This window comes from Mesitornis unicolor, unplaced genomic scaffold (genome assembly GCF_000695765.1).
Source record: "Mesitornis unicolor isolate BGI_N332 unplaced genomic scaffold, ASM69576v1 scaffold32619, whole genome shotgun sequence".
NCBI lineage: Eukaryota > Metazoa > Chordata > Aves > Mesitornithiformes > Mesitornithidae > Mesitornis > Mesitornis unicolor.
The window spans coordinates 1-12,860 of NW_010205765.1; positions in this window are offsets into that span (position 1 = coordinate 1).

Sequence of the window (12,860 nt, forward strand, 5' to 3'; positions counted from 1 at the left end):
GGCCCGCCGGGGCCGGGCGATGCTCTCCGGTGAGCGGCGAAGGCGGGCTACCGGGCTCCGCTCCCCTTCTTCCGGCTGCCAAAGCCAAGTGTTAAGGGTGTGAAGTCCCCCGCAGGGCAGGTTGACATCGCGATGCGGTTGGCTACCGCCAGGGTCCCTCGCCCTGGGGTGCTGGAGGGCGCTCTGGGCGCTGAGCGTAGCAGCGCTGGTTCTTTTTGACATTTTAACGACGCGTGTATTTCTGTGCTGCTCCGTGATCTTAATTATTTACAGCGCTGGCAGTTTCCACTCTACATTTTCATGTTGGCAGGCCGTTCACCCTTCTTGTCCCAGCGCTGCTTGTGCTAGCCAGCTCTGTAAGATAAGGCTGAATTTACTATACTGCTTTGTAAACAAACGTTTGTTTTGTGAAAAAAGTTACAGTAATTCGGTGTAGCCATAAAAGAAGCGCTTCGCTTCTAGGGCTAGGAATATATATTTAATAAAGACATGGGATATTACTACGTTTCCTTTACTGCACAGGGTATTGTTACACAAACCAGTGGAAAGTAGGTCAGTAAAGCAATACAAGCTGTATTTTGCTGTGTTTTGATTAAAAACTGGGCATATGTTTTATATTTGTTACACGTCTTGGTTTTGCGTGACAGCAGAGTCTTTGAGCTTAATGGTTTGATGACTTTATATATATGGATTATTATTTTCAGAGAAACTTGAGAAGTGTTCATTTGACTTGCAGCAAGTTTCAGAATGTTGTAGGAGGGCTGTGCTTTTCCAAATGATTTTTTTATATAGTTTTAAATAACATTAAGCAAGATGGTCTTAAAAAGATCATATACTTAAATTAAGGTGAATCTTTTATCCAAATTTGCTGAAACAACAGTAGTAAGAGTCCTGAGAAAGACCTTTTCTTAAGGCATCGTAAAATGTACGTTTTTCACTTAATTCTTTGATATGTTGGAGGCTGAAAGAGGTAATCAGTGTGACCAGAGCAGTGAATTAAGGCTGGACTGTATAGTTTTAAAAAAATTGGGCAGTTCTCTGATGTTGTTGTTTTTGTTTGTCTTATGATCTGCAAGCTGCAAGGGAAGTCATGGTCTTTGTAGAACTGAACACGTAGTTAAGCTCTTTCCTGTTTTGAGATTTTTTTTTTTTTCTTTGCATCTTTGTTTCCCTCCTGTGAAGCAACAAAGTTCTCCATGGTATAAACATGGATTGGGGTAACTTGCAGTTTAAGGATGCAAGTTGTAGCATGTTAAGAAATAACTGTATTCCCTGGGCAAAGCCATAGGATTGTTGTGGTTCTGTAATGGTCGAGGTTTATAAAGTGAGGGTGGTTGTGGAGCTCTCTTCTGTATAATTTAATTCGTCATTAACAAAGGCACTAAGAACAAAGTACTGCTCAGGCAGTCAGCTGACGTTCTGTGTAGGAGCTCTGAGCAATAATGCCAGATACAATTAACAGTGTGTAGGATGATTATGGAGCTGTTGGTCTCTCTTAAAACTACTGCTTACCACATTTACAAGGAATTCAGGCTTCTGACGTTTTGTTATGAAACTGCTAGGGAAAACAAAGCCTTAGTTACCATTAAGAAAACTTTCTGATCTTTTTTTTTTCCCCTGAATTTAAGTGTAGGTTTTGCCATGGTCTTTTGTTTTGCAGATCCTGTACATCTTCCTAATATGTGCAACATAGGAGAAGCAATTTGTTTTAAGGTCAATGATTCTGTAGCCTTTGAGAAATGTCTTTTTCTTGACAAGATGTCCCTCTGTGGTGGCCAGTATTTGTGTTTAACGTATTATTTATGAGACTGTGCTGATTTTCTGGAAGGTGTTGTGCAGATACTTAAGAAAACAGATTTTTTGTAAAAAAAATTATTTTGTTTTGCTCACTTAATCAGCCTAGATATGTTACAAAATTGCACAGAGTCTTCGGGAATGCTATGTAGAGGTGGTAATTTCAACATTTTGTCTTGAATGCAAGACACTGGCTTACTGTAACCTTTTGGAATTTTTTTTAGTTTTCTTGAGCACAAGCAGAAATGTAAATACAACGTGGTGCTTAACTACTGAATCTTAATCTGATTTCTCAAGTAAAGATTAAATGGAAGAGCCAGATTTTCTGTTGCTCTCATGTTAACTGTCTCAAGCTTTCCAATCTTTTGCTAGAAGAATGTAGAGGAGGAAAAAAAGAAATATTTCGTTTGGCCCAGCAAGGAATTGGTCTGTTCCTTCTACTGTACTGAATGGGTGCCAGTGGGAAAGTGTGCACTATGTCAGTCTTGAAGGCATTTCACGTACTTGGGTGAGCCTAAGCCTATGTTTGAGCTGTAAGTTGTGTTCTGAGTCTGCTGAGGAAAACCAGTCCGGAACTGTTCCCTGCTCATGTTCCTTGGAGGGGATAACGCATTTCTGCCCTTATCCGTCAATAACCAGCTTAGGGTGTTTAGGAGGCTGCTAACAGAGCTGCAGTGCGGTGCATTGCTCTGTGCATTCTCTTCAGGTTTTGAAATTCGGTGTCTCCCATTGCTGTTTTCTCACCTTATTGTCAGGCTGTGCTATGCTACTTTGGTATTTCATAGGTAAGGGACTGTCTTGCTCTCCCTTGAACAAGGTAATTAGAATAAGGACAAAATTATCTGCCTAAACCTATAAGAGGCCACGAAGGGAAGATTAGACATAGGTTTTCTTAATATGTACTAAACATATTGGAGTACCAGACATAAGGTATTTGAGGGGTATCTAAAAGCATATAATCGGCTTTCTCAGATGTATTTGGTGCACGCATTCGTTGCACTAGTATATGGTAAGTATGCTCTTTTGTATTGCATAATGAACAAAATCGGTCTACTTCTTTATTCACTAGTGGATTTTTATTTAAATGGCCTACAATGTAAGGATGTTTCATTACTTGAAGCGCTTGTCAAACTTCAGATGATAATGCTCATGTCACTGGTTTATGAATAGGAATTATCTTTGTATCTTAATACCGATGCATATCCAATGATGGGGTTTGTTGTCTTTCAAAATATGTCATTAAAGTATGCATGGTCCTAGAGCACAAGAGCAATTATCTTCCATTCCCTGATGTTCTTCTAAGGGAAGGCTGTCTTCTTAAGTCTTTAATCTGATTAGCAGTTTCTGTAAAATGTGGGTGCTGTACAGCTTTTTTACTTTTAACTGATAAAAAAGATGGGACATATAAAGGCAGAGAGGCTCTAGTGATCTTTGAAACATTAGCTCAATTAAAATAAATATATATACATATCTATATCTCTCTCTATAAAACTGTACTGCATATCCATTTCTGATGTGTATTTCTGATTTTACTTTCCTCTGGTAGGAGGGAAGAGGCTTTCTAAACCGACAGAGTCCTGTGATTGATGGTAACAAAGCAATTAGTACGCTGGCCTAGAAATTGGGCAGGATGTAACTGTGGTGCTTTGTACCATCCAGAGCCAGTTCCTGGAAAAAAAATACAGACAGTAGCAGAAGTTTTCTTCTGAGGAATAGAAATGCAATGGTTGTTCCCTTTTCTGTACTTCTTTGGGCCTGTTTTTTTTAGCACATTGACTGTGCCTGCACTGACTCCTTTCCCTGTAATTGCTCTTCACCCTTCTTTTGCTGTCCTTAGCGATTGGTGGGCGCATTGGTTTGGGAAGTGGCTTTACTCTCTATGCCTGAGAAAGGAAGGACAAATCCTGTGAGTTGGAATTCGATTGCTGCTCTGAACCAAACCAGTGCAACACTTCTTTTCACAGTAAGGTCATATGGTACTCCCAGTGATTAACATAAATTGAGTAGTGTTTTGTCTATAAAGTGCACATACTGTTGCTAATAGCAGTAAAAGAACAGTGGGACAGTGAAACAACTGAGTGGGAGAGGGAGGGAATGTGTAAACGAGCCAAGGGCTCTATGAAAAGACACAGTTTCTACTCAGAACAGATGAATACAGCGAGGTTCAACACTGGCGTGAATTAAGGAAAAAATCAAGGAAGAAATATGCGACTTGGAGCATTTCTTACTTAGAAAACAAAATGCAAATGCATGACAAACAATTATTTTTTCAGAACCAGCATGGATTCTGGAGCGATAACTGCACTTGATTTTTTTGTATTCTGTAATTGTAACTACAGTAAGTTTTGTCTTCCGGTTTCTAAATGACATTTTTAAAGTGTCAAGGAATTTTGGTGTTCAGTTCTGAGGAACTTGTGGGTCGTGGTAATTGTTGTTAAACTCTGAAAAGGTTTCCAGATATGCTTAATCTGACATCTGAAAGTGTTGATTGCTTTTGGAGTCTGTTTTCATTTGTTTTAAAGAAGAAGTTACTTAAGAAAAAAAAAATCCCTTCGTGTTTCAGTTGACATCCTTATTTGTTTTGAAACGTCCTTGATTATTCCAGACTATTAATAATAATATGGGTTGTTTTGGTTTGTTTTTTTTTTAAAAGAGGTGCCTTTTGAAATAAGTATTAGAATTGCCAACAGCCCAAGGAGCCAGCAGTGTGTGCGGGTGACCCAGAAGGCCAGTGGCATCCTGGCCTGTATAAGGAATAGCGTGGCCAGCAGGAGTAGGGATGTTATTCTCCCCTTGTACTCAGCACTGGTGAGGCCTCACCTCGAGTAACTGTACGGTTCTGGCCCCTCATTTCAAGCAGATATTGAGGTGCTGGAGCGGGCCCAGAGGAGAGCAGCGAGGCTGGTGAAGGGACTAGAGGGAAAGTCTTAGAATGAGAGGCTAGGGGAGCTGGGGTTGTTTAGCCTGGAGAAGAGGAGACTTAGGGAAGACTTTATCACCCTCTACAACTAACTACCTGAAGCTGTAGTGAGATGAGGGTCGGGCTCTTCTCCCAGGCAACTGGTGACAAGAGGAGAGGGCATAGCCTGAAGCTGCGCCAGGGGAGATTTAGGCTGGATATTAGAAAGCACTTTTTCATGGAGAGGGTGATCAGGCAGTGGAATGGACTGCCCAGGGAGGTGTTGGAGTCACCATCCCTGGAGGTGTTTAAGGAAAGGCTGGATGTGGCACTTAATGCCATGGTCTAGCCGATGTGGTGGTGTTAGGTTGTCGGCTGGACTTGATGATCTCAGAGGTCTTTTCCGTTCTGTGATTCTGTGAGAAATTTAAAGTCTAGTAAGGATTTTCTTTGACAAATGTTGCAAGACGCTTTCACATGACTGATTGAATGTTTACCTTGCAGGATTAATTTTCGTCTTTGTTATCTGTGAAATATGAGGAGTTTTTCCTTACTGTTATACACTATTTTTAATAGTCTTACTGTAGTAAATACTGATGAGCAAGTAAGCTGTAACTGAATCATTTCAGGTGTCTGAAATGCTTTTGGAGGTGAATCTTCTGATGTAGTATTCACCTGAATCAGAAATTCCACTCTGTATTGTATTTATAAAAGTATTTTAGTTTTAAATAATTGTGTTTTGGGGTTTGTGTGCTCTTTCCTTTCCCAGCTCCTTCATCAAAATACGCTTTTATAGTGGCAACAGGAAAGAGCAGTACTTAAACTGAAAGAGCCTTTACAAAACCAACTATGCCTGTAGATTCTTGCAAGAAGTAATTACAATTTAAAACTCCAAGGAGTTTCATAGCTATGTGGAATATTGGCAATAAGATTTTCATGGTTACTGGTTTAAAATTTTTCTAGTACAGCTTGGCATGTTTTTAATTGATACGAAAATTCTCTTCAACTGAGAAACACTGAAAAGCCCTTAAAATTATGGATAGTTGGAACCTGATGAAAGGTGAGGAGAAGGGATGAAGGTGTAGAGCAAAGCTCTTAACAGACTGCAGAATAACCTTAATTTTTAAAAATTAGGTATTTTTGCTTTCATGAGATGTCAAGAGATCCATGATGTTCCATGGTCACTTAAACAATTAACAAAAGTAGTTTTATATTTGACAAAATATCCTTTTATCATTATGGATTGTGCTGTGTGTTGACCTGATAAAAGTCCTTTAGTCAAGCAGTTAATGCAGTATGAGGTTTGCTATTGAACTTAAAGGTCAAAAGTATTTATTGTAGATTGTTGTAATCTAAAATCTCTTTGCAGTTTGAGTTGTTTTTTGCAAACTATTTAGAAACACTGAGGGAAGGAGGCAGTATATCTTATTTTGGGATTGGATGATGTTTTCAGAAAAGAAAGAGGAGAAATGGTAGCTATTAAAGCTGCCTAGCTGATGTGAGTTTTTTAGCTTCTGATAAGAAGTCTCGTTTGAGAAGAGTCTGTCCTCTTAAAAGCACAGATTTTGTCACTTACAGTGAAGTTGCAACATTGAGAGTAAATTAATCTGCGATAGCTGCTTAATCTCCACTTCTGAATATATGAGGTAGTGAGCAGGTTGGGAAGTGAGACCAAAGATTGTTAACAACCCCTTCTATTCTGTGCTGTGGTGTGCACATTTTCACACTCAGAGATTAATATTATTTCCTAATTCCTGAACTACAGGAATTTAAAGTAAATTTAGAAAAATCAATCTCTCTACACTTTATCTGCTATGCGTTCCTATCAGAGTTATACTTTCTGCTTCTAGGACCTATGTTTTATTTGTGTATCTGCCTTGCCGTTCTACATTTTCAACATGCAAATTCAGTTTAACACACAGAAATTGGCCACACTAAAAAGTCGTGAGAGCATTGGCCACTAAAATAATTTCTCTGATGATAGAAGTAAATCTGCCACTGTCAGCCTCTAACAGCAAATCAGAATTTAAGCTCACTAGATATTATATGATACATGTTACGTGTCCCTTTGCTATCACATATACATGTGATATACGTTAAAGGTAAATGAACATGGTCCCTAAGTCTGCTTCTCTTACCTTTGCTGTGATGTAATTGATAGTTTGTAAGAATCAAATCATTAAAAGTGTTGCTGTGTGAGTGAGTTATTGGAAATGCCATGAATTATTTCTTCCTCAGAGCATATCACTTGTTTGGCTGACTTGGCTACAGATGCTAAAATCATGGTCTCTTTTCCTCACTTTTCTGAACTTAAATGCATCAGTAATGCTATTCATGTTATTGTAACATATGGATAATTGATTCTAAATATACTGTGTTTTCATATTAAATATATTGGTTTTCAAATAGAACACCGAAGAGAATACTGGTGCTGTGGACAGGAGGTATTTGATGTACAAGCAAGGGAAACTTGTAAAGAAAGAATTAGAATGACTTCTGAAGCCTAGGTAATTAAGATGGTAATGAAACTAGGCTTACTGAGCGAAGACTAGCTGTTGAGTTACAGAATATTTTAAAGACCAGTAGCAAGGTTAATACTTAAAGAAAATACTTGAAATTGTAGGTTTTTTTAGAGGGCAGCGTAGTGAAGTGTTAGGCCAAAAATGGAGTCTGAAGCATAGACAGGCCACAGCAGTTAAATAACCCATAACTTTGGGTACAAACGATGAGTCTCTTTTGTGGCTCACATATTTACCGCACATCAAGTAAAAATTCTCTTCAAGCCTTTTTTATAAATTATTATTACTGTTTTAAGTGAACCACCCAGTCTCGTTTTAATCAGTGTCTGGATAGGAAGACTTTCTATGGGAGTAACCATACTCATTTACTGGAGTTCTTGATTGCTTCAGAAGTTTCTGCCCTTCTCTGCTTTACTTCTGACATTTCATAGGAGAGCAAAGCACCTGTGCTAAGGTAGGCATATTTTCCTTTGCTAAAACAGAGGAGTATTCCCATCAGTTTCAGTGTTACAGCTACTGAGTCAACCTATAATGTTCTTAAATTGTCAGAAATCATCAGTCTTTGATGTCTTCTGCAAAGCATGTGTATGTCCTTTCTACGCTTTCCTTTTCCACACCCAAAAGACACATTACTTGTTAACATTTCAGTGCTGGGCTTAGTGCAGCGTGGCCCAAAGCAATAGTAGTACATATGTACTTTTGTTTGTTTGTTTGTTATTTAATCTTGAATCCTATTTTAGTTGTTGCCTCGTCATGAATTCTGGAGGCCCTGGCTATCTTTCTCTTCCCCTTTTACTGCTAAAATTGTGCTTTGGTTTCTAATATGTTATAGAGTGTTAGGTGTGGATTCAGAAGGCTGTTGAACATGCCTGAGGAGAGCTGTAAATAAAGGGAAATTGATGATTTCTAAAGTACAGTAATATTGACCGCATCTCCATTTTTCAGTAAGTTGCTCTGAGTGGTATTTTGGAAAAGTATAACAAAGGAAAGTCCAATTGCAAGAATTTAAAATGGACTAAAGGATTTGATTGTTTATTTTAACAAATTTTACTGGACTGTGTAAATAATTTTACGATGCTGTAAAGGTAAAAAAATATAGCAAGATTTGCAGAAACTTGTCTTCTACTTTAATAGCTGAAAATGAGAAAAGTTTAAAGGAAATATTACAGAACTAGAATTTGGGATGAAGTTTTGCTTGGGAGCTAAATTAGCTCAGTTACTTAGTCTGGCTTGTTGCAGCTTTATTTGGAACCTGTGTTTAAATCTTGTCTTTCAGCCAAACTGTAGTAAGATGAACCATCAAACTAGCTTTCTTTGGAGTTGGGAAAGTACTGCAGGAGTGCTTTATATTTTTTTCTGAATTAAATCTTTTCTGAATATATTCCTTCATGAACGTCTTGAGGGAAATGGATAAATTATTAGTAACATCAGAATAAATTATTAGTAACATTAGAATAGGCCCATAAGAAATGTGGATAATTATTGTGGCAAGTGCCATTGCCACCCCTAAATATTCCTTTTCTAAATGTCTCTATCACATTTAGTGCATTGGGTTTGTGTGGTGCGGTTTTGGTAGCAGAGGAAGGGCCATAGGGGTGGTTCCTGTGAGAAGCTACTGGAACCTTCCTTAGCTCCAAGTCGGACCCACTTCTGGCCGAGGCTGAGCCAGTCAGCGGCGGTGGGAGCGCCTCTGTGATAACATATTTAAGAGGAGTGCAGTACCTGGAGAAGGCAGATGGTATGGCCTTGACCCCAGTTTGGGCTTGGCTGGCCCAGCCTCTGCCACAGCCCAAGGAGCTCTTGTGAGCTCTTCAGGAGCCAGTGGAAGGAACTGTCAGCGGAGAAAAGAGTGGGGTGTGAGAGAAACAACGTCAGTGAAGAAAGAAGAGGGAGGAGATGCGCTGGAGCAGAGATTCCCCAAGCAGCCCATGGTGAGATGGCAGGCTGTCCCCCTGCAGCCCACAGTGGTTAACGGTGGAGCAGACATCCCCCTGCAGCCCATGGAGGACCCCATGGTAGAGTAGGTGGCTGTGCCTGGAGAAGGCTGTGACTCCATGGGAAGCCCACACCGGAGCAGTCTGTTCCTGAAGTGCTGCACCCCATGATGGGGACCCACACTGAAACAGTTCATGAAGAAGTGCTGCCCGTGGGAAGGACTCACATTTGACAAGTTAATGGAGGACTGTCTCCTGTGGGAGGGACCCCATGCTGGAGCAGGGGGAGAGTGTGAGGAGTCCTCCCCTGAGGAGAAAGGAGTGGAAGAAAAGAACATGTGATGAACTGATCACAAACTGTAATCCACATATCCCTGCACCACTGGAGGGGAGGAGGTAAAAAAATCAGTAGCAAAGTTGAGCCCAGGAAGAAGGGAGGGGGGACGGTGTTTCTAAGATCTGATTTGGGTTCTTACCCTACTCTGATTTGATTGGTAACAGTTGGATGTTTTCCCCACATTGAGTCTGTTTTCTGCCCATGTTCATAATTGGTGAGTGGTCTCTCCCTGTCAGTCTGGACCCCTGAGCCTTTTGTTATATTTTCTCCTTCTCATCCCACCATGGGGAGGAGTGAGCAAGCAACCACGTGGTGCTTAGTTGCCCGCTGGGCCTAAACCATGACATCAGTCTCTTCTTCCCTGTTTTCTCTTCTTTTTTGTCCTATTCATTTAAATTCATGTTTGTTTGATTGTTTTTTAAAGGCACATTCTCATATGTGCTCTACAAAGAGGCGTGAGCCTCTTTCAGTGTGCTGTAGCTGATCAGTGGAAAGCAGGAGAGCTGTACTCCACTTTGCTTGTTGCCAAATTAGGGAAACTTTATCTGACTTTGAGATTGGCTCAATAGCATAAATTTAACGGATAAACATTTGCCTTATTTGTGTTACTGATTGCTGCTCCCAGTGCTTGCTGACTTTTCATTTTTTGAAGACACTTGTGTCCACTGGAACTGCCTGAAAAACTAGCACGTGAGGGAATATGTTTGGCTTCCCAACTGGTTTTATCACATAGGTTTGTTGTTTAAATCGGGTTATGTTATTTAGCTGATTTTGTCAATGCTGGTTTTTTATCTGCTTGAGGTTACAGTGGAAAAAGGAGTCTCCTTTGGTAAGAGTTTGAGATTTTGGTGATGAGCATGAGAATAGGTTGGACAGAATGTGAGAACTGTTCGCCAGCACTGAATCATAGGTACAGTTGCCTCCTTTAGGAATGCATAGAGAAACTCTGCAGGCACAATTAAGTAAAATTAAATCTGTCAGTAAGTGGCTTTTTGTTACTCTGTTACTACACTGTCTTCTGAAGAACCATACTTCATCATTGTGGGAAGCACATTTTTGGCTTTGGATGAGAATTTGTGTCATCATGGTTCACGATCCCTCTGGCTGTTCTGGCACAGGGAGAACGCCCAGAAATTACACATTTGTGGTAGATCTAAAGCATCTTAACTGCAATGCAGCTGCCCAGACATAGGCATCTGGTGCCCCTTGAGGTGCCTTGCAGTATCCACACCAGCCACAGGGAACAAACAAGTGTGGTAGGAGACCCACAAGAAATCTGTGCCCTTCTGGAATGTCAGCTGGTGGCCAGACAGGATACCCAGGACTGTCTAAACTGGTTTTAAATGACTGTGCTTAGGCAAATGAATCCGGTCCTTTGTGTCAGGACAAACAGATTCGGGCTGTATGGAATGCCCGATGTGTAAGGGATCAAGTGCTCACTAAATGATGCTGGGCATTGGCTTGAAGTATGGATTAGAAGGATCAACTAACCTGGTGCATCTGTAGTGCTCGCGGCTGCTTTTTCATACTTGACAAAAACTGTTGTAGGCTGCAGCAGTTGATGTGGAATTGAGTAAACAATCCAGGCCCAGATGTTCCCAGTAATGGATGCAGTCCTTGTTTGGGAATCGCCCAAGAGAGACTGGCAGTCAGTAGCTTGGTAGGCACAGGATGTGGGAGCGACTTGGGAAATGTGAGGAGTTCATCTGCTTGTCATTGTTTTGCTTGGGCAGGGTTTTGCAATCATGTAATTATAAACAGTTTGTGGTGTGAAAGGGGAGCTGTTAGTGGTAGTTCAATAACGTTTAGTATTGGTTAGCAATACTTGAAAAGAAATGGATATAGGAAGGATATGCTTTTAACAAAAGTCAAAGTTTATAAGCAGTTTTATTAAAGTTAACTACGTTCTCTGGTTTAACTGTTGTCAATCTACTGTAAAATACCGCAAGTTGGTATTTACAACCCTAGTACTGTTAGACAAGTAAGATTTTCTTTTGGTTTAAGCCTAGCAGGCAACTGAACATCGCCTGGCCTCTCACTCCTCCCCCTCAGTGGGATAAGGAGGAGAAAATACAACAAAAGACTTATGGGTCTAGACAGGGACAGGGAGGGATTTCTCACCAGTTGTCATGGACAAAAACCAGAATCAGTGTGGGGAAAACATAAATTCAGTGTATTACCAATCAAATCTGAGTAGGAGAAAGAGAAATAAAATAAATTTTAAAACACTTTCCCCCTACTCCTTCGTTCTTCCTGGGTTCAACTTTGCTCCCAATTTCTCTACCTCCTCATCTCCAGCGGTGCAGGGGGACAGGGAATGGGGTTGTGGTCAGTTCATCACAGGTTGTTTCTACTGCTCCTTCCTCCTCAGAGGGGGCGGACTCCTCACGATCTTCCCCTGTTCCGGCGTGAGGCCCTTCCCATGGGAGACAGTTCTCCACAAACTTCTCCAACATGGGTCCTTCCCACGGGCTGCAGTTCTTCATGAACTGCTCCAGCATGGGTCCCTCCTGCAGGGTGCAGTCCTTTGGGAACAGACTGCTCCAGCACGGACTTCCCATGGCCTTCTTCAGGCTTCCGCCTGCTTTGGTGTGGGGTCCTCCATGGACTGCAGGTGGATCTCTCCTACAAGTCTTTCCTCTATTAGAATAGAAAACTTCTCATGCTTGGAAGGTGAATCTTGTATTTCTAGGTTTCTGAATGTAAGAGCAAACTTTCTTGAATTTATTTTTTTTTCTTTTTTATGCTTTGATGTTGCTCATCTGGAAGAGAACTTGTACCAGAGTGAGGACTTGTGCTGCTCATCAGGTTTCTTCAGGAGCTTTTGGCAATACTAGATTCCAAGCTCTTCTCTGTGGGATATGCTTACCTCCAAAACCCTTCTTACCCATTGTGATTTAAAATGAAGATACTGAGCACGAGAACAGTCTTGTGAGATTTAGCTGCAGTTCAGTGTCTTTCATTAATTGTATTTTTCACTTCAGGTACTCTGTACACTCCTAGCAATTCATACAGCTTTTTATTCTTGTTTTAAGTAGCTTTGAGCTGTGTTGCACAGTTCTGTTTGGATAGTGCTTTCTCAGCTGTCAGGTGTACTTGCATATGTAAACTTTGATACGCTGAAAGTGTTTGGAAATTACCTATGATGAAAATTATCTAGCCATTCTAGAATGAAAAAGTGTCTGCATTCTTCATATAGATTTGTTTTGAAATACCAATTATATTTAGGCATTTATGACTTTTGTTGTAGAAATTAATGTTGTTTGCAGTCTGCATGAAATTATTGCAGTCACAGATACTGACAGTACAACCATCATCGTACTCTGCACTTTGGTAGTTAAGAGCTCGAGCCCTGGTCCTTCAGCCGAATGAAGGCA